Source organism: Ascidia mentula, chromosome 4 (genome assembly GCF_947561715.1).
Source record: "Ascidia mentula chromosome 4, kaAscMent1.1, whole genome shotgun sequence".
NCBI lineage: Eukaryota > Metazoa > Chordata > Ascidiacea > Phlebobranchia > Ascidiidae > Ascidia > Ascidia mentula.
Genome location: NC_138569.1, coordinates 13,934,615 through 13,959,104, shown reverse-complemented (window position 1 = coordinate 13,959,104; position 24,490 = coordinate 13,934,615). Strand labels below are relative to the sequence as shown.

Sequence of the window (24,490 nt, the reverse complement as noted above, 5' to 3'; positions counted from 1 at the left end):
GAACTCAATGGCGAGTTTCTCTCTTTTTTTCTACTTCCACTCTTCAACAATTAATATAAAATGGCTGCCACAAAAGTTGGATCCATTAACAACTTGCATCAACTCCTATTGGACAAAACAAGAATATATTTTTACTTTGAAACGCGCAATACATCACGAGCAAGTAATGCATACATTCGTCGAAAGTGAAGAAGTTCTTCTTCTCAGCATGGTAAGTGGCCCAAAAGCATGTAAATTATGTAAAGTTTCGAAAATTGACTATTAAATTGGTCAAGAGATCTATCGACGATTGTTTGACAAGTTTCTTTTTGCATGTGTGCAGGTCCTGAAAGAAACGCTTCAGGTTGACTCTCACCAAGAAGAATCATCACTAAAGTTTCAAAGCGCACAACTAGCCAGAAAGTATGTGTCTTTCCACCGGAGCTAAACTGCAGCACTCCAAAGTCAAGAAAACGATCCCGCCTCGATGATGATGCCGACTCTTCGTCTAAACGTAACAGTATTACGCAGGATCGCCACCACAATCCCACAAGCAAGCGTATACGAAAATGTGAAAGAATCTTTACAAATGCAAGCCGACCATCAACAAATTCTTCAAGTGTCCCGCTGTCAAGAATTTCAGCATTCATGCCCATATCGGACGTCGATTCCAGTCCTAAATCGTCCTCTTCGTGCGCCTCACTTATGTCTAAAGTGCTCCGAAAGCAACACGGCAGACATTGTCGGCATTTGATGAGGGCCTGTGCGTAATAAGAGGTTTATTACCTGCGCCAAACAAACGTGGTTGTACAACGAAAAGTTTCATCTCGTTCACTCGTGAATCTCGCGTATTTATCACCATACGTTGTTGCCATTTTTATCCGCCCATGCAATATCTGCGTTGACATTACTGTGCAGGAAATCTATACATGCATTCTTCTTCTTACCAGTGCTGACATTATATTTGCTATTGTTCCTTTTAAATAAATTATGAACATGAAATAAGCACGATTCGGCCATTCGGCATGTGACAAATGCAATGGAATATATTTCTGATAAAATTTCTCCCCATGGGGGAATCGAACCCCGGTCTCCCGCGTGACAGGCGGGGATACTTACCACTATACTAACGAGGACTGAAGCACATGTCCAACAATCTGACATTTAATCTAAATCACTGTGTCTTGGCTAACAAAAAGCATACGCAACTCCAGCGTCTTCAAAAGATAAGGCACATTTGGAACGGACAATATTCCGTGACAACGAAAAATTGACAAAGGATTAAGGATCCATGTATACCCAGATTTTGTGCCGAAGCAACGAAATTGATTGAAACTATACTGCTAAGTTTTACCTCATTACTTGATCTTTCCAAAAATGTCAACCACTGCAGCTGGAATGAATAGTTGACAATTATCACAAGCATAAATGTGTCAGATCCACAACGATAATTGATTCAACAAAAAACGCTTTTTGCTGATTGAGAATTGACAGAGGGCAACAAGATATTGCGCGAGCATAATCTTTTCAGTGCCATCGTCCGATTGAAAGTGGAGTGGATCGCAAGTTACACAAAGGTTTATTTCCTACTTTCTAGTCACGTGAACATCATCTCAGACGTGCATATCCGTCAAAACAATCCTCCCCGTCGGGGAATCGAACCCCGGTCTCCCGCGTGACAGGCGGGGATACTCACCACTATACTAACGAGGACATGCCAAGGATCGTATGGTGACTGTGCAAACTTTTTCACATGCAATCACACATCAGCTCAAGCATTGCATTGTGTTGGTTTCGTCGGTCAGAAAATAATTTTTTGTTGTTTTTTCACGAATTACTTTTTAACAATATAACCCAAAGTATATTAAACGATATACAACCACGGCTCGTTGGTCTAGGGGTATGATTCTCGCTTTGGGTGCGAGAGGTCCCGGGTTCAAATCCCGGACGAGCCCGAAGTTCTTTGAAGCCTCTTTTGTTGAAATAAGAGCATGCTTAGATTGTCAGTGACGCAGTTTGCGACGACTCTTTGAAATTCCAATTGGTTGGCACGTTTCGCAAGCGAGCGAAAAGATGAAGCGGACACGGGACGCCGATAGGAAACTTGAAGGTTATTCAGAAAAACAACACTGAGATAACGCGCGTTGATGGATGATGAAAGAACTCAATGGCGAGTTTCTCTCTTTTTTTCTACTTCCACTCTTCAACAATTAATATAAAATGGCTGCCACAAAAGTTGGATCCATTAACAACTTGCATCAACTCCTATTGGACAAAACAAGAATATATTTTTACTTTGAAACGCGCAATACATCACGAGCAAGTAATGCATACATTCGTCGAAAGTGAAGAAGTTCTTCTTCTCAGCATGGTAAGTGGCCCAAAAGCATGTAAATTATGTAAAGTTTCGAAAATTGACTATTAAATTGGTCAAGAGATCTATCGACGATTGTTTGACAAGTTTCTTTTTGCATGTGTGCAGGTCCTGAAAGAAACGCTTCAGGTTGACTCTCGACCAAGAAGAATCATCACTAAAGTTTCAAAGCGCACAACTAGCCAGAAAGTATGTGTCTTTCCACCGGAGCTAAACTGCAGCACTCCAAAGTCAAGAAAACGATCCCGCCTCGATGATGATGCCGACTCTTCGTCTAAACGTAACAGTATTACGCAGGATCGCCACCACAATCCCACAAGCAAGCGTATACGAAAATGTGAAAGAATCTTTACAAATGCAAGCCGACCATCAACAAATTCTTCAAGTGTCCCGCTGTCAAGAATTTCAGCATTCATGCCCATATCGGACGTCGATTCCAGTCCTAAATCGTCCTCTTCGTGCGCCTCACTTATGTCTAAAGTGCTCCGAAAGCAACACGGCAGACATTGTCGGCATTTGATGAGGGCCTGTGCGTAATAAGAGGTTTATTACCTGCGCCAAACAAACGTGGTTGTACAACGAAAAGTTTCATCTCGTTCACTCGTGAATCTCGCGTATTTATCACCATACGTTGTTGCCATTTTTATCCGCCCATGCAATATCTGCGTTGACATTACTGTGCAGGAAATCTATACATGCATTCTTCTTCTTACCAGTGCTGACATTATATTTGCTATTGTTCCTTTTAAATAAATTATGAACATGAAATAAGCACGATTCGGCCATTCGGCATGTGACAAATGCAATGGAATATATTTCTGATAAAATTTCTCCCCATGGGGGAATCGAACCCCGGTCTCCCGCGTGACAGGCGGGGATACTTACCACTATACTAACGAGGACTGAAGCACATGTCCAACAATCTGACATTTAATCTAAATCACTGTGTCTTGGCTAACAAAAAGCATACGCAACTCCAGCGTCTTCAAAAGATAAGGCACATTTGGAACGGACAATATTCCGTGACAACGAAAAATTGACAAAGGATTAAGGATCCATGTATACCCAGATTTTGTGCCGAAGCAACGAAATTGATTGAAACTATACTGCTAAGTTTTACCTCATTACTTGATCTTTCCAAAAATGTCAACCACTGCAGCTGGAATGAATAGTTGACAATTATCACAAGCATAAATGTGTCAGATCCACAACGATAATTGATTCAACAAAAAACGCTTTTTGCTGATTGAGAATTGACAGAGGGCAACAAGATATTGCGCGAGCATAATCTTTTCAGTGCCATCGTCCGATTGAAAGTGGAGTGGATCGCAAGTTACACAAAGGTTTATTTCCTACTTTCTAGTCACGTGAACATCATCTCAGACGTGCATATCCGTCAAAACAATCCTCCCCGTCGGGGAATCGAACCCCGGTCTCCCGCGTGACAGGCGGGGATACTCACCACTATACTAACGAGGACATGCCAAGGATCGTATGGTGACTGTGCAAACTTTTTCACATGCAATCACACATCAGCTCAAGCATTGCATTGTGTTGGTTTCGTCGGTCAGAAAATAATTTTTTGTTGTTTTTTCACGAATTACTTTTTAACAATATAACCCAAAGTATATTAAACGATATACAACCACGGCTCGTTGGTCTAGGGGTATGATTCTCGCTTTGGGTGCGAGAGGTCCCGGGTTCAAATCCCGGACGAGCCCGAAGTTCTTTGAAGCCTCTTTTGTTGAAATAAGAGCATGCTTAGATTGTCAGTGACGCAGTTTGCGACGACTCTTTGAAATTCCAATTGGTTGGCACGTTTCGCAAGCGAGCGAAAAGATGAAGCGGACACGGGACGCCGATAGGAAACTTGAAGGTTATTCAGAAAAACAACACTGAGATAACGCGCGTTGATGGATGATGAAAGAACTCAATGGCGAGTTTCTCTCTTTTTTTCTACTTCCACTCTTCAACAATTAATATAAAATGGCTGCCACAAAAGTTGGATCCATTAACAACTTGCATCAACTCCTATTGGACAAAACAAGAATATATTTTTACTTTGAAACGCGCAATACATCACGAGCAAGTAATGCATACATTCGTCGAAAGTGAAGAAGTTCTTCTTCTCAGCATGGTAAGTGGCCCAAAAGCATGTAAATTATGTAAAGTTTCGAAAATTGACTATTAAATTGGTCAAGAGATCTATCGACGATTGTTTGACAAGTTTCTTTTTGCATGTGTGCAGGTCCTGAAAGAAACGCTTCAGGTTGACTCTCGACCAAGAAGAATCATCACTAAAGTTTCAAAGCGCACAACTAGCCAGAAAGTATGTGTCTTTCCACCGGAGCTAAACTGCAGCACTCCAAAGTCAAGAAAACGATCCCGCCTCGATGATGATGCCGACTCTTCGTCTAAACGTAACAGTATTACGCAGGATCGCCACCACAATCCCACAAGCAAGCGTATACGAAAATGTGAAAGAATCTTTACAAATGCAAGCCGACCATCAACAAATTCTTCAAGTGTCCCGCTGTCAAGAATTTCAGCATTCATGCCCATATCGGACGTCGATTCCAGTCCTAAATCGTCCTCTTCGTGCGCCTCACTTATGTCTAAAGTGCTCCGAAAGCAACACGGCAGACATTGTCGGCATTTGATGAGGGCCTGTGCGTAATAAGAGGTTTATTACCTGCGCCAAACAAACGTGGTTGTACAACGAAAAGTTTCATCTCGTTCACTCGTGAATCTCGCGTATTTATCACCATACGTTGTTGCCATTTTTATCCGCCCATGCAATATCTGCGTTGACATTACTGTGCAGGAAATCTATACATGCATTCTTCTTCTTACCAGTGCTGACATTATATTTGCTATTGTTCCTTTTAAATAAATTATGAACATGAAATAAGCACGATTCGGCCATTCGGCATGTGACAAATGCAATGGAATATATTTCTGATAAAATTTCTCCCCAGGGGGAATCGAACCCCGGTCTCCCGCGTGACAGGCGGGGATACTTACCACTATACTAACGAGGACTGAAGCACATGTCCAACAATCTGACATTTAATCTAAATCACTGTGTCTTGGCTAACAAAAAGCATACGCAACTCCAGCGTCTTCAAAAGATAAGGCACATTTGGAACGGACAATATTCCGTGACAACGAAAAATTGACAAAGGATTAAGGATCCATGTATACCCAGATTTTGTGCCGAAGCAACGAAATTGATTGAAACTATACTGCTAAGTTTTACCTCATTACTTGATCTTTCCAAAAATGTCAACCACTGCAGCTGGAAAGAATAGTTGACAATTATCACAAGCATAAATGTGTCAGATCCACAACGATGATTGATTCAACAAAAAACGCTTTTTGCTGATTGAGAATTGACAGAGGGCAACAAGATATTGCGCGAGCATAATCTTTTCAGTGCCATCGTCCGATTGAAAGTGGAGTGGATCGCAAGTTACACAAAGGTTTATTTCCTACTTTCTAGTCACGTGAACATCATCTCAGACGTGCATATCCGTCAAAACAATCCTCCCCGTCGGGGAATCGAACCCCGGTCTCCCGCGTGACAGGCGGGGATACTCACCACTATACTAACGAGGACATGCCAAGGATCGTATGGTGACTGTGCAAACTTTTTCACATGCAATCACACATCAGCTCAAGCATTGCATTGTGTTGGTTTCGTCGGTCAGAAAATAATTTTTTGTTGTTTTTTCACGAATTACTTTTTAACAATATAACCCAAAGTATATTAAACGATATACAACCACGGCTCGTTGGTCTAGGGGTATGATTCTCGCTTTGGGTGCGAGAGGTCCCGGGTTCAAATCCCGGACGAGCCCGAAGTTCTTTGAAGCCTCTTTTGTTGAAATAAGAGCATGCTTAGATTGTCAGTGACGCAGTTTGCGACGACTCTTTGAAATTCCAGTTGGTTGGCACGTTTCGCAAGCGAGCGAAAAGATGAAGCGGACACGGGGCGCCGATAAGAAACTTGAAGGTTATTCAGAAAAACAACACTGAGATAACGCGCGTTGATGGATGATGAAAGAACTCAAGGGCGAGTTTCTCTCTTTTTTTCTACTTCCACTCTTCAACAATTAATATAAAATGGCTGCCACAAAAGTTGGATCCATTAACAACTCGCATCAACTCCTATTGGACAAAACAAGAATATATTTTTACTTTGAAACGCGCAATACATCACGAGCAAGTAATGCATACATTCGTCGAAAGTGAAGAAGTTCTTCTTCTCAGCATGGTAAGTGGCCCAAAAGCATGTAAATTATGTAAAGTTTCGAAAATTGACTATTAAATTGGTCAAGAGATCTATCGACGATTGTTTGACAAGTTTCTTTTTGCATGTGTGCAGGTCCTGAAAGAAACGCTTCAGGTTGACTCTCGACCAAGAAGAATCATCACTAAAGTTTCAAAGCGCACAACTAGCCAGAAAGTATGTGTCTTTCCACCGGAGCTAAACTGCAGCACTCCAAAGTCAAGAAAACGATCCCGCCTCGATGATGATGCCGACTCTTCGTCTCAACGTAACAGTATTACGCAGGATCGCCACCACAATCCCACAAGCAAGCGTATACGAAAATGTGAAAGAATCTTTACAAATGCAAGCCGACCATCAACAAATTCTTCAAGTGTCCCGCTGTCAAGAATTTCAGCATTCATACCCATATCGGACGTCGATTCCAGTCCTAAATCGTCCTCTTCGTGCGCCTCACTTATGTCTAAAGTGCTCCGAAAGCAACACGGCAGACATTGTCGGCATTTGATGAGGGCCTGTGCGTAATAAGAGGTTTATTACCTGCGCCAAACAAACGTGGTTGTACAACGAAAAGTTTCATCTCGTTCACTCGTGAATCTCGCGTATTTATCACCATACGTTGTTGCCATTTTTATCCGCCCATGCAATATCTGCGTTGACATTACTGTGCAGGAAATCTATACACGCATTCTTCTTCTTACCAGTGCTGACATTATATTTGCTACTGTTCCTTTTAAATAAATTATGAACATGAAATAAGCACGATTCGGCCATTCGGCATGTGACAAATGCAATGGAATATATTTCTGATAAAATTTCTCCCCGTCGGGGAATCGAACCCCGGTCTCCCGCGTGACAGGCGGGGATACTTACCACTATACTAACGAGGACTGAAGCACATGTCCAACAATCTGACATTTAATCTAAATCACTGTGTCTTGGCTAACAAAAAGCATACGCAACTCCAGCGTCTTCAAAAGATAAGGCACATTTGGAACGGACAATATTCCGTGACAACGAAAAATTGACAAAGGATTAAGGATCCATGTATACCCGGATTTTGTGCCGAAGCAACGAAATTGATTGAAACTATACTGCTAAGTTTTACCTCATTACTTGATCTTTCCAAAAATGTCAACCACTGCAGCTGGAAAGAATAGTTGACAATTATCACAAGCATAAATGTGTCAGATCCACAACGATGATTGATTCAACAAAAAACGCTTTTTGCTGATTGAGAATTGACAGAGGGCAACAAGATATTGCGCGAGCATAATCTTTTCAGTGCCATCGTCCGATTGAAAGTGGAGTGGATCGCAAGTTACACAAAGGTTTATTTCCTACTTTCTAGTCACGTGAACATCATCTCAGACGTGCATATCCGTCAAAACAATCCTCCCCGTCGGGGAATCGAACCCCGGTCTCCCGCGTGACAGGCGGGGATACTCACCACTATACTAACGAGGACATGCCAAGGATCGTATGGTGACTGTGCAAACTTTTTCACATGCAATCACACATCAGCTCAAGCATTGCATTGTGTTGGTTTCGTCGGTCAGAAAATAATTTTTTGTTGTTTTTTCACGAATTACTTTTTAACAATATAACCCAAAGTATATTAAACGATATACAACCACGGCTCGTTGGTCTAGGGGTATGATTCTCGCTTTGGGTGCGAGAGGTCCCGGGTTCAAATCCCGGACGAGCCCGAAGTTCTTTGAAGCCTCTTTTGTTGAAATAAGAGCATGCTTAGATTGTCAGTGATGCAGTTTGCGACGACTCTTTGAAATTCCAGTTGGTTGGCACGTTTCGCAAGCGAGCGAAAAGATGAAGCGGACACGGGGCGCCGATAAGAAACTTGAAGGTTATTCAGAAAAACAACACTGAGATAACGCGCGTTGATGGATGATGAAAGAACTCAATGGCGAGTTTCTCTCTTTTTTTCTACTTCCACTCTTCAACAATTAATATAAAATGGCTGCCACAAAAGTTGGATCCATTAACAACTCGCATCAACTCCTATTGGACAAAACAAGAATATATTTTTACTTTGAAACGCGCAATACATCACGAGCAAGTAATGCATACATTCGTCGAAAGTGAAGAAGTTCTTCTTCTCAGCATGGTAAGTGGCCCAAAAGCATGTAAATTATGTAAAGTTTCGAAAATTGACTATTAAATTGGTCAAGAGATCTATCGACGATTGTTTGACAAGTTTCTTTTTGCATGTGTGCAGGTCCTGAAAGAAACGCTTCAGGTTGACTCTCGACCAAGAAGAATCATCACTAAAGTTTCAAAGCGCACAACTAGCCAGAAAGTATGTGTCTTTCCACCGGAGCTAAACTGCAGCACTCCAAAGTCAAGAAAACGATCCCGCCTCGATGATGATGCCGACTCTTCGTCTCAACGTAACAGTATTACGCAGGATCGCCACCACAATCCCACAAGCAAGCGTATACGAAAATGTGAAAGAATCTTTACAAATGCAAGCCGACCATCAACAAATTCTTCAAGTGTCCCGCTGTCAAGAATTTTAGCATTCATGCCCATATCGGACGTCGATTCCAGTCCTAAATCGTCCTCTTCGTGCGCCTCACTTATGTCTAAAGTGCTCCGAAAGCAACACGGCAGACATTGTCGGCATTTGATGAGGGCCTGTGCGTAATAAGAGGTTTATTACCTGCGCCAAACAAACGTGGTTGTACAACGAAAAGTTTCATCTCGTTCACTCGTGAATCTCGCGTATTTATCACCATACGTTGTTGCCATTTTTATCCGCCCATGCAATATCTGCGTTGACATTACTGTGCAGGAAATCTATACACGCATTCTTCTTCTTACCAGTGCTGACATTATATTTGCTATTGTTCCTTTTAAATAAATTATGAACATGAAATAAGCACGATTCGGCCATTCGGCATGTGACAAATGCAATGGAATATATTTCTGATAAAATTTCTCCCCGTCGGGGAATCGAACCCCGGTCTCCCGCGTGACAGGCGGGGATACTTACCACTATACTAACGAGGACTGAAGCACATGTCCAACAATCTGACATTTAATCTAAATCACTGTGTCTTGGCTAACAAAAAGCATACGCAACTCCAGCGTCTACAAAAGATAAGGCACATTTGGAACGGACAATATTCCGTGACAACGAAAAATTGACAAAGGATTAAGGATCCATGTATACCCAGATTTTGTGCCGAAGCAACGAAATTGATTGAAACTATACTGCTAAGTTTTACCTCATTACTTGATCTTTCCAAAAATGTCAACCACTGCAGCTGGAAAGAATAGTTGACAATTATCACAAGCATAAATGTGTCAGATCCACAACGATGATTGATTCAACAAAAAACGCTTTTTGCTGATTGAGAATTGACAGAGGGCAACAAGATATTGCGCGAGCATAATCTTTTCAGTGCCATCGTCCGATTGAAAGTGGAGTGGATCGCAAGTTACACAAAGGTTTATTTCCTACTTTCTAGTCACGTGAACATCATCTCAGACGTGCATATCCGTCAAAACAATCCTCCCCGTCGGGGAATCGAACCCCGGTCTCCCGCGTGACAGGCGGGGATACTCACCACTATACTAACGAGGACATGCCAAGGATCGTATGGTGACTGTGCAAACTTTTTCACATGCAATCACACATCAGCTCAAGCATTGCATTGTGTTGGTTTCGTCGGTCAGAAAATAATTTTTTGTTGTTTTTTCACGAATTACTTTTTAACAATATAACCCAAAGTATATTAAACGATATACAACCACGGCTCGTTGGTCTAGGGGTATGATTCTCGCTTTGGGTGCGAGAGGTCCCGGGTTCAAATCCCGGACGAGCCCGAAGTTCTTTGAAGCCTCTTTTGTTGAAATAAGAGCATGCTTAGATTGTCAGTGATGCAGTTTGCGACGACTCTTTGAAATTCCAGTTGGTTGGCACGTTTCGCAAGCGAGCGAAAAGATGAAGCGGACACGGGGCGCCGATAAGAAACTTGAAGGTTATTCAGAAAAACAACACTGAGATAACGCGCGTTGATGGATGATGAAAGAACTCAATGGCGAGTTTCTCTCTTTTTTTCTACTTCCACTCTTCAACAATTAATATAAAATGGCTGCCACAAAAGTTGGATCCATTAACAACTCGCATCAACTCCTATTGGACAAAACAAGAATATATTTTTACTTTGAAACGCGCAATACATCACGAGCAAGTAATGCATACATTCGTCGAAAGTGAAGAAGTTCTTCTTCTCAGCATGGTAAGTGGCCCAAAAGCATGTAAATTATGTAAAGTTTCGAAAATTGACTATTAAATTGGTCAAGAGATCTATCGACGATTGTTTGACAAGTTTCTTTTTGCATGTGTGCAGGTCCTGAAAGAAACGCTTCAGGTTGACTCTCGACCAAGAAGAATCATCACTAAAGTTTCAAAGCGCACAACTAGCCAGAAAGTATGTGTCTTTCCACCGGAGCTAAACTGCAGCACTCCAAAGTCAAGAAAACGATCCCGCCTCGATGATGATGCCGACTCTTCGTCTCAACGTAACAGTATTACGCAGGATCGCCACCACAATCCCACAAGCAAGCGTATACGAAAATGTGAAAGAATCTTTACAAATGCAAGCCGACCATCAACAAATTCTTCAAGTGTCCCGCTGTCAAGAATTTCAGCATTCATGCCCATATCGGACGTCGATTCCAGTCCTAAATCGTCCTCTTCGTGCGCCTCACTTATGTCTAAAGTGCTCCGAAAGCAACACGGCAGACATTGTCGGCATTTGATGAGGGCCTGTGCGTAATAAGAGGTTTATTACCTGCGCCAAACAAACGTGGTTGTGCAACGAAAAGTTTCATCTCGTTCACTCGTGAATCTCGCGTATTTATCACCATACGTTGTTGCCATTTTTATCCGCCCATGCAATATCTGCGTTGACATTACTGTGCAGGAAATCTATACACGCATTCTTCTTCTTACCAGTGCTGACATTATATTTGCTATTGTTCCTTTTAAATAAATTATGAACATGAAATAAGCACGATTTGGCCATTCGGCATGTGACAAATGCAATGGAATATATTTCTGATAAAATTTCTTCCCGTCGGGGAATCGAACCCCGGTCTCCCGCGTGACAGGCGGGATACTTACCACTATACTAACGAGGACTGAAGCACATGTCCAACAATCTGACATTTAATCTAAATCACTGTGTCTTGGCTAACAAAAAGCATACGCAACTCCAGCGTCTTCAAAAGATAAGGCACATTTGGAACGGACAATATTCCGTGACAACGAAAAATTGACAAAGGATTAAGGATCCATGTATACCCAGATTTTGTGCCGAAGCAACGAAATTGATTGAAACTATACTGCTAAGTTTTACCTCATTACTTGATCTTTCCAAAAATGTCAACCACTGCAGCTGGAATGAATAGTTGACAATTATCACAAGCATAAATGTGTCAGATCCACAACGATAATTGATTCAACAAAAAACGCTTTTTGCTGATTGAGAATTGACAGAGGGCAACAAGATATTGCGCGAGCATAATCTTTTCAGTGCCATCGTCCGATTGAAAGTGGAGTGGATCGCAAGTTACACAAAGGTTTATTTCCTACTTTCTAGTCACGTGAACATCATCTCAGACGTGCATATCCGTCAAAACAATCCTCCCCGTCGGGGAATCGAACCCCGGTCTCCCGCGTGACAGGCGGGGATACTCACCACTATACTAACGAGGACATGCCAAGGATCGTATGGTGACTGTGCAAACTTTTTCACATGCAATCACACATCAGCTCAAGCATTGCATTGTGTTGGTTTCGTCGGTCAGAAAATAATTTTTTGTTGTTTTTTCACGAATTACTTTTTAACAATATAACCCAAAGTATATTAAACGATATACAACCACGGCTCGTTGGTCTAGGGGTATGATTCTCGCTTTGGGTGCGAGAGGTCCCGGGTTCAAATCCCGGACGAGCCCGAAGTTCTTTGAAGCCTCTTTTGTTGAAATAAGAGCATGCTTAGATTGTCAGTGACGCAGTTTGCGACGACTCTTTGAAATTCCAATTGGTTGGCACGTTTCGCAAGCGAGCGAAAAGATGAAGCGGACACGGGACGCCGATAGGAAACTTGAAGGTTATTCAGAAAAACAACACTGAGATAACGCGCGTTGATGGATGATGAAAGAACTCAATCGCGAGTTTCTCTCTTTTTTTCTACTTCCACTCTTCAACAATTAATATAAAATGGCTGCCACAAAAGTTGGATCCATTAACAACTTGCATCAACTCCTATTGGACAAAACAAGAATATATTTTTACTTTGAAACGCGCAATACATCACGAGCAAGTAATGCATACATTCGTCGAAAGTGAAGAAGTTCTTCTTCTCAGCATGGTAAGTGGCCCAAAAGCATGTAAATTATGTAAAGTTTCGAAAATTGACTATTAAATTGGTCAAGAGATCTATCGACGATTGTTTGACAAGTTTCTTTTTGCATGTGTGCAGGTCCTGAAAGAAACGCTTCAGGTTGACTCTCGACCAAGAAGAATCATCACTAAAGTTTCAAAGCGCACAACTAGCCAGAAAGTATGTGTCTTTCCACCGGAGCTAAACTGCAGCACTCCAAAGTCAAGAAAACGATCCCGCCTCGATGATGATGCCGACTCTTCGTCTAAACGTAACAGTATTACGCAGGATCGCCACCACAATCCCACAAGCAAGCGTATACGAAAATGTGAAAGAATCTTTACAAATGCAAGCCGACCATCAACAAATTCTTCAAGTGTCCCGCTGTCAAGAATTTCAGCATTCATGCCCATATCGGACGTCGATTCCAGTCCTAAATCGTCCTCTTCGTGCGCCTCACTTATGTCTAAAGTGCTCCGAAAGCAACACGGCAGACATTGTCGGCATTTGATGAGGGCCTGTGCGTAATAAGAGGTTTATTACCTGCGCCAAACAAACGTGGTTGTACAACGAAAAGTTTCATCTCGTTCACTCGTGAATCTCGCGTATTTATCACCATACGTTGTTGCCATTTTTATCCGCCCATGCAATATCTGCGTTGACATTACTGTGCAGGAAATCTATACACGCATTCTTCTTCTTACCAGTGCTGACATTATATTTGCTATTGTTCCTTTTAAATAAATTATGAACATGAAATAAGCACGATTCGGCCATTCGGCATGTGACAAATGCAATGGAATATATTTCTGATAAAATTTCTCCCCATGGGGGAATCGAACCCCGGTCTCCCGCGTGACAGGCGGGGATACTTACCACTATACTAACGAGGACTGAAGCACATGTCCAACAATCTGACATTTAATCTAAATCACTGTGTCTTGGCTAACAAAAAGCATACGCAACTCCAGCGTCTTCAAAAGATAAGGCACATTTGGAACGGACAATATTCCGTGACAACGAAAAATTGACAAAGGATTAAGGATCCATGTATACCCAGATTTTGTGCCGAAGCAACGAAATTGATTGAAACTATACTGCTAAGTTTTACCTCATTACTTGATCTTTCCAAAAATGTCAACCACTGCAGCTGGAATGAATAGTTGACAATTATCACAAGCATAAATGTGTCAGATCCACAACGATAATTGATTCAACAAAAAACGCTTTTTGCTGATTGAGAATTGACAGAGGGCAACAAGATATTGCGCGAGCATAATCTTTTCAGTGCCATCGTCCGATTGAAAGTGGAGTGGATCGCAAGTTACACAAAGGTTTATTTCCTACTTTCTAGTCACGTGAACATCATCTCAGACGTGCATATCCGTCAAAACAATCCTCCCCGTCGGGGAATCGAACCCCGGTCTCCCGCGTGACAGGCGGGGATACTCACCACTATACTAACGAGGACATGCCAAGGATCGTATGGTGACTGTGCAAACTTTTTCACATGCAATCACACATCAGCTCAAGCATTGCATTGTGTTGGTTTCGTCGGTCAGAAAATAATTTTTTGTTGTTTTTTCACGAATTACTTTTTAACAATATAACCCAAAGTATATTAAACGATATACAACCACGGCTCGTTGGTCTAGGGGTATGATTCTCGCTTTGGGTGCGAGAGGTCCCGGGTTCAAATCCCGGACGAGCCCGAAGTTCTTTGAAGCCTCTTTTGTTGAAATAAGAGCATGCTTAGATTGTCAGTGACGCAGTTTGCGACGACTCTTTGAAATTCCAATTGGTTGGCACGTTTCGCAAGCGAGCGAAAAGATGAAGCGGACACGGGGCGCCGATAGGAAACTTGAAGGTTATTCAGAAAAACAACACTGAGATAACGCGCGTTGATGGATGATGAAAGAACTCAATGGCGAGTTTCTCTCTTTTTTTCTACTTCCACTCTTCAACAATTAATATAAAATGGCTGCCACAAAAGTTGGATCCATTAACAACTTGCATCAACTCCTATTGGACAAAACAAGAATATATTTTTACTTTGAAACGCGCAATACATCACGAGCAAGTAATGCATACATTCGTCGAAAGTGAAGAAGTTCTTCTTCTCAGCATGGTAAGTGGCCCAAAAGCATGTAATTTATGTAAAGTTTCGAAAATTGACTATTAAATTGGTCAAGAGATCTATCGACGATTGTTTGACAAGTTTCTTTTTGCATGTGTGCAGGTCCTGAAAGAAACGCTTCAGGTTGACTCTCGACCAAGAAGAATCATCACTAAAGTTTCAAAGCGCACAACTAGCCAGAAAGTATGTGTCTTTCCACCGGAGCTAAACTGCAGCACTCCAAAGTCAAGAAAACGATCCCGCCTCGATGATGATGCCGACTCTTCGTCTAAACGTAACAGTATTACGCAGGATCGCCACCACAATCCCACAAGCAAGCGTATACGAAAATGTGAAAGAATCTTTACAAATGCAAGCCGACCATCAACAAATTCTTCAAGTGTCCCGCTGTCAAGAATTTCAGCATTCATGCCCATATCGGACGTCGATTCCAGTCCTAAATCGTCCTCTTCGTGCGCCTCACTTATGTCTAAAGTGCTCCGAAAGCAACACGGCAGACATTGTCGGCATTTGATGAGGGCCTGTGCGTAATAAGAGGTTTATTACCTGCGCCAAACAAACGTGGTTGTACAACGAAAAGTTTCATCTCGTTCACTCGTGAATCTCGCGTATTTATCACCATACGTTGTTGCCATTTTTATCCGCCCATGCAATATCTGCGTTGACATTACTGTGCAGGAAATCTATACACGCATTCTTCTTCTTACCAGTGCTGACATTATATTTGCTATTGTTCCTTTTAAATAAATTATGAACATGAAATAAGCACGATTCGGCCATTCGGCATGTGACAAATGCAATGGAATATATTTCTGATAAAATTTCTCCCCATGGGGGAATCGAACCCCGGTCTCCCGCGTGACAGGCGGGGATACTTACCACTATACTAACGAGGACTGAAGCACATGTCCAACAATCTGACATTTAATCTAAATCACTGTGTCTTGGCTAACAAAAAGCATACGCAACTCCAGCGTCTTCAAAAGATAAGGCACATTTGGAACGGACAATATTCCGTGACAACGAAAAATTGACAAAGGATTAAGGATCCATGTATACCCAGATTTTGTGCCGAAGCAACGAAATTGATTGAAACTATACTGCTAAGTTTTACCTCATTACTTGATCTTTCCAAAAATGTCAACCACTGCAGCTGGAAAGAATAGTTGACAATTATCACAAGCATAAATGTGTCAGATCCACAACGATGATTGATTCAACAAAAAACGCTTTTTGCTGATTGAGAATTGACAGAGGGCAACAAGATATTGCGCGAGCATAATCTTTTCAGTGCCATCGTCCGATTGAAAGTGGAGTGGATCGCAAGTTACACAAAGGTTTATTTCCTACTTTCTAGTCTCGTGAACATCATCTCAGACGTGCATATCCGTCAAAACAATCCTCCCCGTCGGGGAATCGAACCCCGGTCTCCCGCGTGACAGGCGGGGATACTCACCACTATACTAACGAGGACATGCCAAGGATCGTATGGTGACTGTGCAAACTTTTTCACATGCAATCACACATCAGCTCAAGCATTGCATTGTGTTGGTTTCGTCGGTCAGAAAATAATTTTTTGTTGTTTTTTCACGAATTACTTTTTAACAATATAACCCAAAGTATATTAAACGATATACAACCACGGCTCGTTGGTATGATTCTCGCTTTGGGTGCGAGAGGTCCCGGGTTCAAATCCCGGACGAGCCCGAAGTTCTTTGAAGCCTCTTTTGTTGAAATAAGTGCATGCTTAGATTGTCAGTGACGCAGTTTGCGACGACTCTTTGAAATTCCAGTTGGTTGGCACGCTTCGCAAGCGAGCGAAAAGATGAAGCGGACACGGGGCGCCGATAAGAAACTTGAAGGTTATTCAGAAAAACAACACTGAGATAACGCGCGTTGATGGATGATGAAAGAACTCAATGGCGAGTTTCTCTCTTTTTTTCTACTTCCACTCTTCAACAATTAATATAAAATGGCTGCCACAAAAGTTGGATCCATTAACAACTCGCATCAACTCCTATTGGACAAAACAAGAATATATTTTTACTTTGAAACGCGCAATACATCACGAGCAAGTAATGCATACATTCGTCGAAAGTGAAGAAGTTCTTCTTCTCAGCATGGTAAGTGGCCCAAAAGCATGTAAATTATGTAAAGTTTCGAAAATTGACTATTAAATTGGTCAAGAGATCTATCGACGATTGTTTGACAAGTTTCTTTTTGCATGTGTGCAGGTCCTGAAAGAAACGCTTCAGGTTGACTCTCGACCAAGAAGAATCATCACTAAAGTTTCAAAGCGCACAACTAGCCAGAAAGTATGTGTCTTTCCACCGGAGCTAAACTGCAGCACTCCAAAGTCAAGAAAACGATCCCGCCTCGATGATGATGCCGACTCTTCGTCTCAACGTAACAGTATTACGCAGGATCGCCACCACAATCCCACAAGCAAGCGTATACGAAAATGTGAAAGAATCTTTACAAATGCAAGCCGACCATCAACAAATTCTTCAAGTGTCCCGCTGTCAAGAATTTCAGCATTCATGCCCATATCGGACGTCGATTCCAGTCCTAAATCGTCCTCTTCGTGCGCCTCACTTATGTCTAAAGTGCTCCGAAAGCAACACGGCAGACATTGTCGGCATTTGATGAGGGCCTGTGCGTAATAAGAGGTTTATTACCTGCGCCAAACAAACGTGGTTGTACAACGAAAAGTTTCATCTCGTTCACTCGTGAATCTCGCGTATTTATCACCATACGTTGTTGCCATTTTTATCCGCCCATGCAATATCTGCGTTGACATTACTGTGCAGGAAATCTATACATGCATTCTTCTTCTTACCAGTGCTGACATTATATTTGCTATTGTTCCTTTTAAATAAATTATGAACATGAAATAAGCACGATTTAGCCATTCGGCATGTGACAAATGCAATGGAATATATTTCTGATAAAATTTCTTCCCGTCGGGGAATCGAACCCCGGTCTCCCGCGTGACAGGCGGGGATACTTACCACTATACTAACGAGGACTGAAGCACATGTCCAACAATCTGACATTTAATCTAAATCACTGTGTCTTGGCTAACAAAAAGCATACGCAACTCCAGCGTCTTCAAAAGATAAGGCACATTTGGAACGGACAATATTCCGTGACAACGAAAAATTGACAAAGGATTAAGGATCCATGTATACCCAGATTTTGTGCCGAAGCAACGAAATTGATTGAAACTATACTGCTAAGTTTTACCTCATTACTTGATCTTTCCAAAAATGTCAACCACTGCAGCTGGAATGAATAGTTGCCAATTATCACAAGCATAAATGTGTCAGATCCACAACGATAATTGATTCAACAAAAAACGCTTTTTGCTGATTGAGAATTGACAGAGGGCAACAAGATATTGCGCGAGCATAATCTTTTCAGTGCCATCGTCCGATTGAAAGTGGAGTGGATCGCAAGTTACACAAAGGTTTATTTCCTACTTTCTAGTCACGTGAACATCATCTCAGACGTGCATATCCGTCAAAACAATCCTCCCCGTCGGGGAATCGAACCCCGGTCTCCCGCGTGACAGGCGGGGATACTCACCACTATACTAACGAGGACATGCCAAGGATCGTATGGTGACTGTGCAAACTTTTTCACATGCAATCACACATCAGCTCAAGCATTGCATTGTGTTGGTTTCGTCGGTCAGAAAATAATTTTTTGTTGTTTTTTCACGAATTACTTTTTAACAATATAACCCAAAGTATATTAAACGATATACAACCACGGCTCGTTGGTCTAGGGGTATGATTCTCGCTTTGGGTGCGAGAGGTCCCGGGTTCAAATCCCGGACGAGCCCGAAGTTCTTTGAAGCCTCTTTTGTTGAAATAAGAGCATGCTTAGATTGTCAGTGACGCAGTTTGCGACGACTCTTTGAAATTCCAATTGGTTGGCACGTTTCGCAAGCGAGCGAAAAGATGAAGCGGACACGGGACGCCGATAGGAAACTTGAAGGTTATTCAGAAAAACAACACTGAGATAACGCGCGTTGATGGATGATGAAAGAACTCAATGGCGAGTTTCTCTCTTTTTTTCTACTTCCACTCTTCAACAATTAATATAAAATGGCTGCCACAAAAGTTGGATCCATTAACAACTTGCATCAACTCCTATTGGACAAAACAAGAATATATTTTTACTTTGAAACGCGCAATACATCACGAGCAAGTAATGCATACATTCGTCGAAAGTGAAGAAGTTCTTCTTCTCAGCATGGTAAGTGGCCCAAAAGCATGTAAATTATGTAAAGTTTCGAAAATTGACTATTAAATTGGTCAAGAGATCTATCGACGATTGTTTGACAAGTTTCTTTTTGCATGTGTGCAGGTCCTGAAAGAAACGCTTCAGGTTGACTCTCGACCAAGAAGAATCATCACTAAAGTTTCAAAGCGCACAACTAGCCAGAAAGTATGTGTCTTTCCACCGGAGCTAAACTGCAGCACTCCAAAGTCAAGAAAACGATCCCGCCTCGATGATGATGCCGACTCTTCGTCTAAACGTAACAGTATTACGCAGGATCGCCACCACAATCCCACAAGCAAGCGTATACGAAAATGTGAAAGAATCTTTACAAATGCAAGCCGACCATCAACAAATTCTTCAAGTGTCCCGCTGTCAAGAATTTCAGCATTCATGCCCATATCGGACGTCGATTCCAGTCCTAAATCGTCCTCTTCGTGCGCCTCACTTATGTCTAAAGTGCTCCGAAAGCAACACGGCAGACATTGTCGGCATTTGATGAGGGCCTGTGCGTAATAAGAGGTTTATTACCTGCGCCAAACAAACGTGGTTGTACAACGAAAAGTTTCATCTCGTTCACTCGTGAATCTCGCGTATTTATCACCATACGTTGTTGCCATTTTTATCCGCCCATGCAATATCTGCGTTGACATTACTGTGCAGGAAATCTATACACGCATTCTTCTTCTTACCAGTGCTGACATTATATTTGCTATTGTTCCTTTTAAATAAATTATGAACATGAAATAAGCACGATTCGGCCATTCGGCATGTGACAAATGCAATGGAATATATTTCTGATAAAATTTCTCCCCATGGGGGAATCGAACCCCGGTCTCCCGCGTGACAGGCGGGGATACTTACCACTATACTAACGAGGACTGAAGCACATGTCCAACAATCTGACATTTAATCTAAATCACTGTGTCTTGGCTAACAAAAAGCATACGCAACTCCAGCGTCTTCAAAAGATAAGGCACATTTGGAACGGACAATATTCCGTGACAACGAAAAATTGACAAAGGATTAAGGATCCATGTATACCCGGATTTTGTGCCGAAGCAACGAAATTGATTGAAACTATACTGCTAAGTTTTACCTCATTACTTGATCTTTCCAAAAATGTCAACCACTGCAGCTGAAAAGAATAGTTTTCTAGTCACGTGAACATCATCTCAGACGTGCATATCCGTCAAAACAATCCTCCCCGTCGGGGAATCGAACCCCGGTCTCCCGCGTGACAGGCGGGGTTACTCACCACTATACTAACGAGGACATGCCAAGGATCGTATGGTGACTGTGCAAACTTTTTCACATGCAATCACACATCAGCTCAACTTATGTCTAAAGTGCTCCGAAAGCAACACGGCAGACATTGTCGGCATTTGATGAGGGCCTGTGCGTAATAAGAGGTTTATTACCTGCGCCAAACAAACGTGGTTGTACAACGAAAAGTTTCATCTCGTTCACTCGTGAATCTCGCGTATTTATCACCATACGTTGTTGCCATTTTTATCCGCCCATGCAATATCTGCGTTGACATTACTGTGCAGGAAATCTATACACGCATTCTTCTTCTTACCAGTGCTGACATTATATTTGCTATTGTTCCTTTTAAATAAATTATGAACATGAAATAAGCACGATTCGGCCATTCGGCATGTGACAAATGCAATGGAATATATTTCTGATAAAATTTCTCCCCATGGGGGAATCGAACCCCGGTCTCCCGCGTGACAGGCGGGGATACTTACCACTATACTAACGAGGACTGAAGCACATGTCCAACAATCTGACATTTAATCTAAATCACTGTGTCTTGGCTAACAAAAAGCATACGCAACTCCAGCGTCTTCAAAAGATAAGGCACATTTGGAACGGACAATATTCCGTGACAACGAAAAATTGACAAAGGATTAAGGATCCATGTATACCCGGATTTTGTGCCGAAGCAACGAAATTGATTGAAACTATACTGCTAAGTTTTACCTCATTACTTGATCTTTCCAAAAATGTCAACCACTGCAGCTGAAAAGAATAGTTTTCTAGTCACGTGAACATCATCTCAGACGTGCATATCCGTCAAAACAATCCTCCCCGTCGGGGAATCGAACCCCGGTCTCCCGCGTGACAGGCGGGGTTACTCACCACTATACTAACGAGGACATGCCAAGGATCGTATGGTGACTGTGCAAACTTTTTCACATGCAATCACACATCAGCTCAACTTATGTCTAAAGTGCTCCGAAAGCAACACGGCAGACATTGTCGGCATTTGATGAGGGCCTGTGCGTAATAAGAGGTTTATTACCTGCGCCAAACAAACGTGGTTGTACAACGAAAAGTTTCATCTCGTTCACTCGTGAATCTCGCGTATTTATCACCATACGTTGTTGCCATTTTTATCCGCCCATGCAATATCTGCGTTGACATTACTGTGCAGGAAATCTATACACGCATTCTTCTTCTTACCAGTGCTGACATTATATTTGCTATTGTTCCTTTTAAATAAATTATGAACATGAAATAAGCACGATTCGGCCATTCGGCATGTGACAAATGCAATGGAATATATTTCTGATAAAATTTCTCCCCATGGGGGAATCGAACCCCGGTCTCCCGCGTGACAGGCGGGGATACTTACCACTATACTAACGAGGACTGAAGCACATGTCCAACAATCTGACATTTAATCTAAATCACTGTGTCTTGGCTAACAAAAAGCATACGCAACTCCAGCGTCTTCAAAAGATAAGGCACATTTGGAACGGACAATATTCCGTGACAACGAAAAATTGACAAAGGATTAAGGATCCATGTATACCCGGATTTTGTGCCGAAGCAACGAAATTGATTGAAACTATACTGCTAAGTTTTACCTCATTACTTGATCTTTCCAAAAATGTCAACCACTGCAGCTGGAAAGAATAGTTGACAATTATCACAAGCATAAATGTGTCAGATCCACAACGATGATTGATTCAACAAAAAACGCTTTTTGCTGATTGAGAATTGACAGAGGGCAACAAGATATTGCGCGAGCATAATCTTTTCAGTGCCATCGTCCGATTGAAAGTGGAGTGGATCGCAAGTTACACAAAGGTTTATTTCCTACTTTCTAGTCACGTGAACATCATCTCAGACGTGCATATCCGTCAAAACAATCCTCCCCGTCGGGGAATCGAACCCCGGTCTCCCGCGTGACAGGCGGGGATACTCACCACTATACTAACGAGGACATGCCAAGGATCGTATGGTGACTGTGCAAACTTTTTCACATGCAATCACACATCAGCTCAAGCATTGCATTGTGTTGGTTTCGTCGGTCAGAAAATAATTTTTTGTTGTTTTTTCACGAATTACTTTTTAACAATATAACCCAAAGTATATTAAACGATATACAACCACGGCTCGTTGGTCTAGGGGTATGATTCTCGCTTTGGGTGCGAGAGGTCCCGGGTTCAAATCCCGGACGAGCCCGAAGTTCTTTGAAGCCTCTTTTGTTGAAATAAGAGCATGCTTAGATTGTCAGTGATGCAGTTTGCGACGACTCTTTGAAATTCCAGTTGGTTGGCACGTTTCGCAAGCGAGCGAAAAGATGAAGCGGACACGGGGCGCCGATAAGAAACTTGAAGGTTATTCAGAAAAACAACACTGAGATAACGCGCGTTGATGGATGATGAAAGAACTCAATGGCGAGTTTCTCTCTTTTTTTCTACTTCCACTCTTCAACAATTAATATAAAATGGCTGCCACAAAAGTTGGATCCATTAACAACTCGCATCAACTCCTATTGGACAAAACAAGAATATATTTTTACTTTGAAACGCGCAATACATCACGAGCAAGTAATGCATACATTCGTCGAAAGTGAAGAAGTTCTTCTTCTCAGCATGGTAAGTGGCCCAAAAGCATGTAAATTATGTAAAGTTTCGAAAATTGACTATTAAATTGGTCAAGAGATCTATCGACGATTGTTTGACAAGTTTCTTTTTGCATGTGTGCAGGTCCTGAAAGAAACGCTTCAGGTTGACTCTCGACCAAGAAGAATCATCACTAAAGTTTCAAAGCGCACAACTAGCCAGAAAGTATGTGTCTTTCCACCGGAGCTAAACTGCAGCACTCCAAAGTCAAGAAAACGATCCCGCCTCGATGATGATGCCGACTCTTCGTCTCAACGTAACAGTATTACGCAGGATCGCCACCACAATCCCACAAGCAAGCGTATACGAAAATGTGAAAGAATCTTTACAAATGCAAGCCGACCATCAACAAATTCTTCAAGTGTCCCGCTGTCAAGAATTTTAGCATTCATGCCCATATCGGACGTCGATTCCAGTCCTAAATCGTCCTCTTCGTGCGCCTCACTTATGTCTAAAGTGCTCCGAAAGCAACACGGCAGACATTGTCGGCATTTGATGAGGGCCTGTGCGTAATAAGAGGTTTATTACCTGCGCCAAACAAACGTGGTTGTACAACGAAAAGTTTCATCTCGTTCACTCGTGAATCTCGCGTATTTATCACCATACGTTGTTGCCATTTTTATCCGCCCATGCAATATCTGCGTTGACATTACTGTGCAGGAAATCTATACACGCATTCTTCTTCTTACCAGTGCTGACATTATATTTGCTATTGTTCCTTTTAAATAAATTATGAACATGAAATAAGCACGATTCGGCCATTCGGCATGTGACAAATGCAATGGAATATATTTCTGATAAAATTTCTCCCCGTCGGGGAATCGAACCCCGGTCTCCCGCGTGACAGGCGGGGATACTTACCACTATACTAACGAGGACTGAAGCACATGTCCAACAATCTGACATTTAATCTAAATCACTGTGTCTTGGCTAACAAAAAGCATACGCAACTCCAGCGTCTACAAAAGATAAGGCACATTTGGAACGGACAATATTCCGTGACAACGAAAAATTGACAAAGGATTAAGGATCCATGTATACCCAGATTTTGTGCCGAAGCAACGAAATTGATTGAAACTATAC

General features: G+C 42.0%; 9 non-coding genes across 9 annotated transcripts; all 9 read left to right on the top strand.

Moving 5' to 3' along the window:
* Positions 1 to 1,862: 1,862 nt before the first annotated feature.
* Trnap-ugg (transfer RNA proline (anticodon UGG)) lies at positions 1,863 to 1,934 on the top strand. Its single transcript has one exon. It is a non-coding gene; the product is annotated as a tRNA-Pro (tRNA).
* Positions 1,935 to 4,002: 2,068 nt separating this feature from the next.
* Trnap-ugg (transfer RNA proline (anticodon UGG)) lies at positions 4,003 to 4,074 on the top strand. The gene has a single exon. It is a non-coding gene; the product is annotated as a tRNA-Pro (tRNA).
* Positions 4,075 to 6,141: 2,067 nt separating this feature from the next.
* On the top strand, positions 6,142 to 6,213 carry Trnap-ugg (transfer RNA proline (anticodon UGG)). Its single transcript has one exon. It is a non-coding gene; the product is annotated as a tRNA-Pro (tRNA).
* Positions 6,214 to 8,281: 2,068 nt separating this feature from the next.
* Trnap-ugg (transfer RNA proline (anticodon UGG)) lies at positions 8,282 to 8,353 on the top strand. The gene has a single exon. It is a non-coding gene; the product is annotated as a tRNA-Pro (tRNA).
* A 2,068-nt stretch (positions 8,354 to 10,421) lies between these two features.
* Trnap-ugg (transfer RNA proline (anticodon UGG)) lies at positions 10,422 to 10,493 on the top strand. Its single transcript has one exon. It is a non-coding gene; the product is annotated as a tRNA-Pro (tRNA).
* A 2,067-nt stretch (positions 10,494 to 12,560) lies between these two features.
* Trnap-ugg (transfer RNA proline (anticodon UGG)) lies at positions 12,561 to 12,632 on the top strand. Its single transcript has one exon. It is a non-coding gene; the product is annotated as a tRNA-Pro (tRNA).
* A 2,068-nt stretch (positions 12,633 to 14,700) lies between these two features.
* On the top strand, positions 14,701 to 14,772 carry Trnap-ugg (transfer RNA proline (anticodon UGG)). Its single transcript has one exon. It is a non-coding gene; the product is annotated as a tRNA-Pro (tRNA).
* A 4,200-nt stretch (positions 14,773 to 18,972) lies between these two features.
* Positions 18,973 to 19,044, top strand: Trnap-ugg (transfer RNA proline (anticodon UGG)). The gene has a single exon. It is a non-coding gene; the product is annotated as a tRNA-Pro (tRNA).
* A 3,848-nt stretch (positions 19,045 to 22,892) lies between these two features.
* Trnap-ugg (transfer RNA proline (anticodon UGG)) lies at positions 22,893 to 22,964 on the top strand. The gene has a single exon. It is a non-coding gene; the product is annotated as a tRNA-Pro (tRNA).
* Positions 22,965 to 24,490: the final 1,526 nt, after the last annotated feature.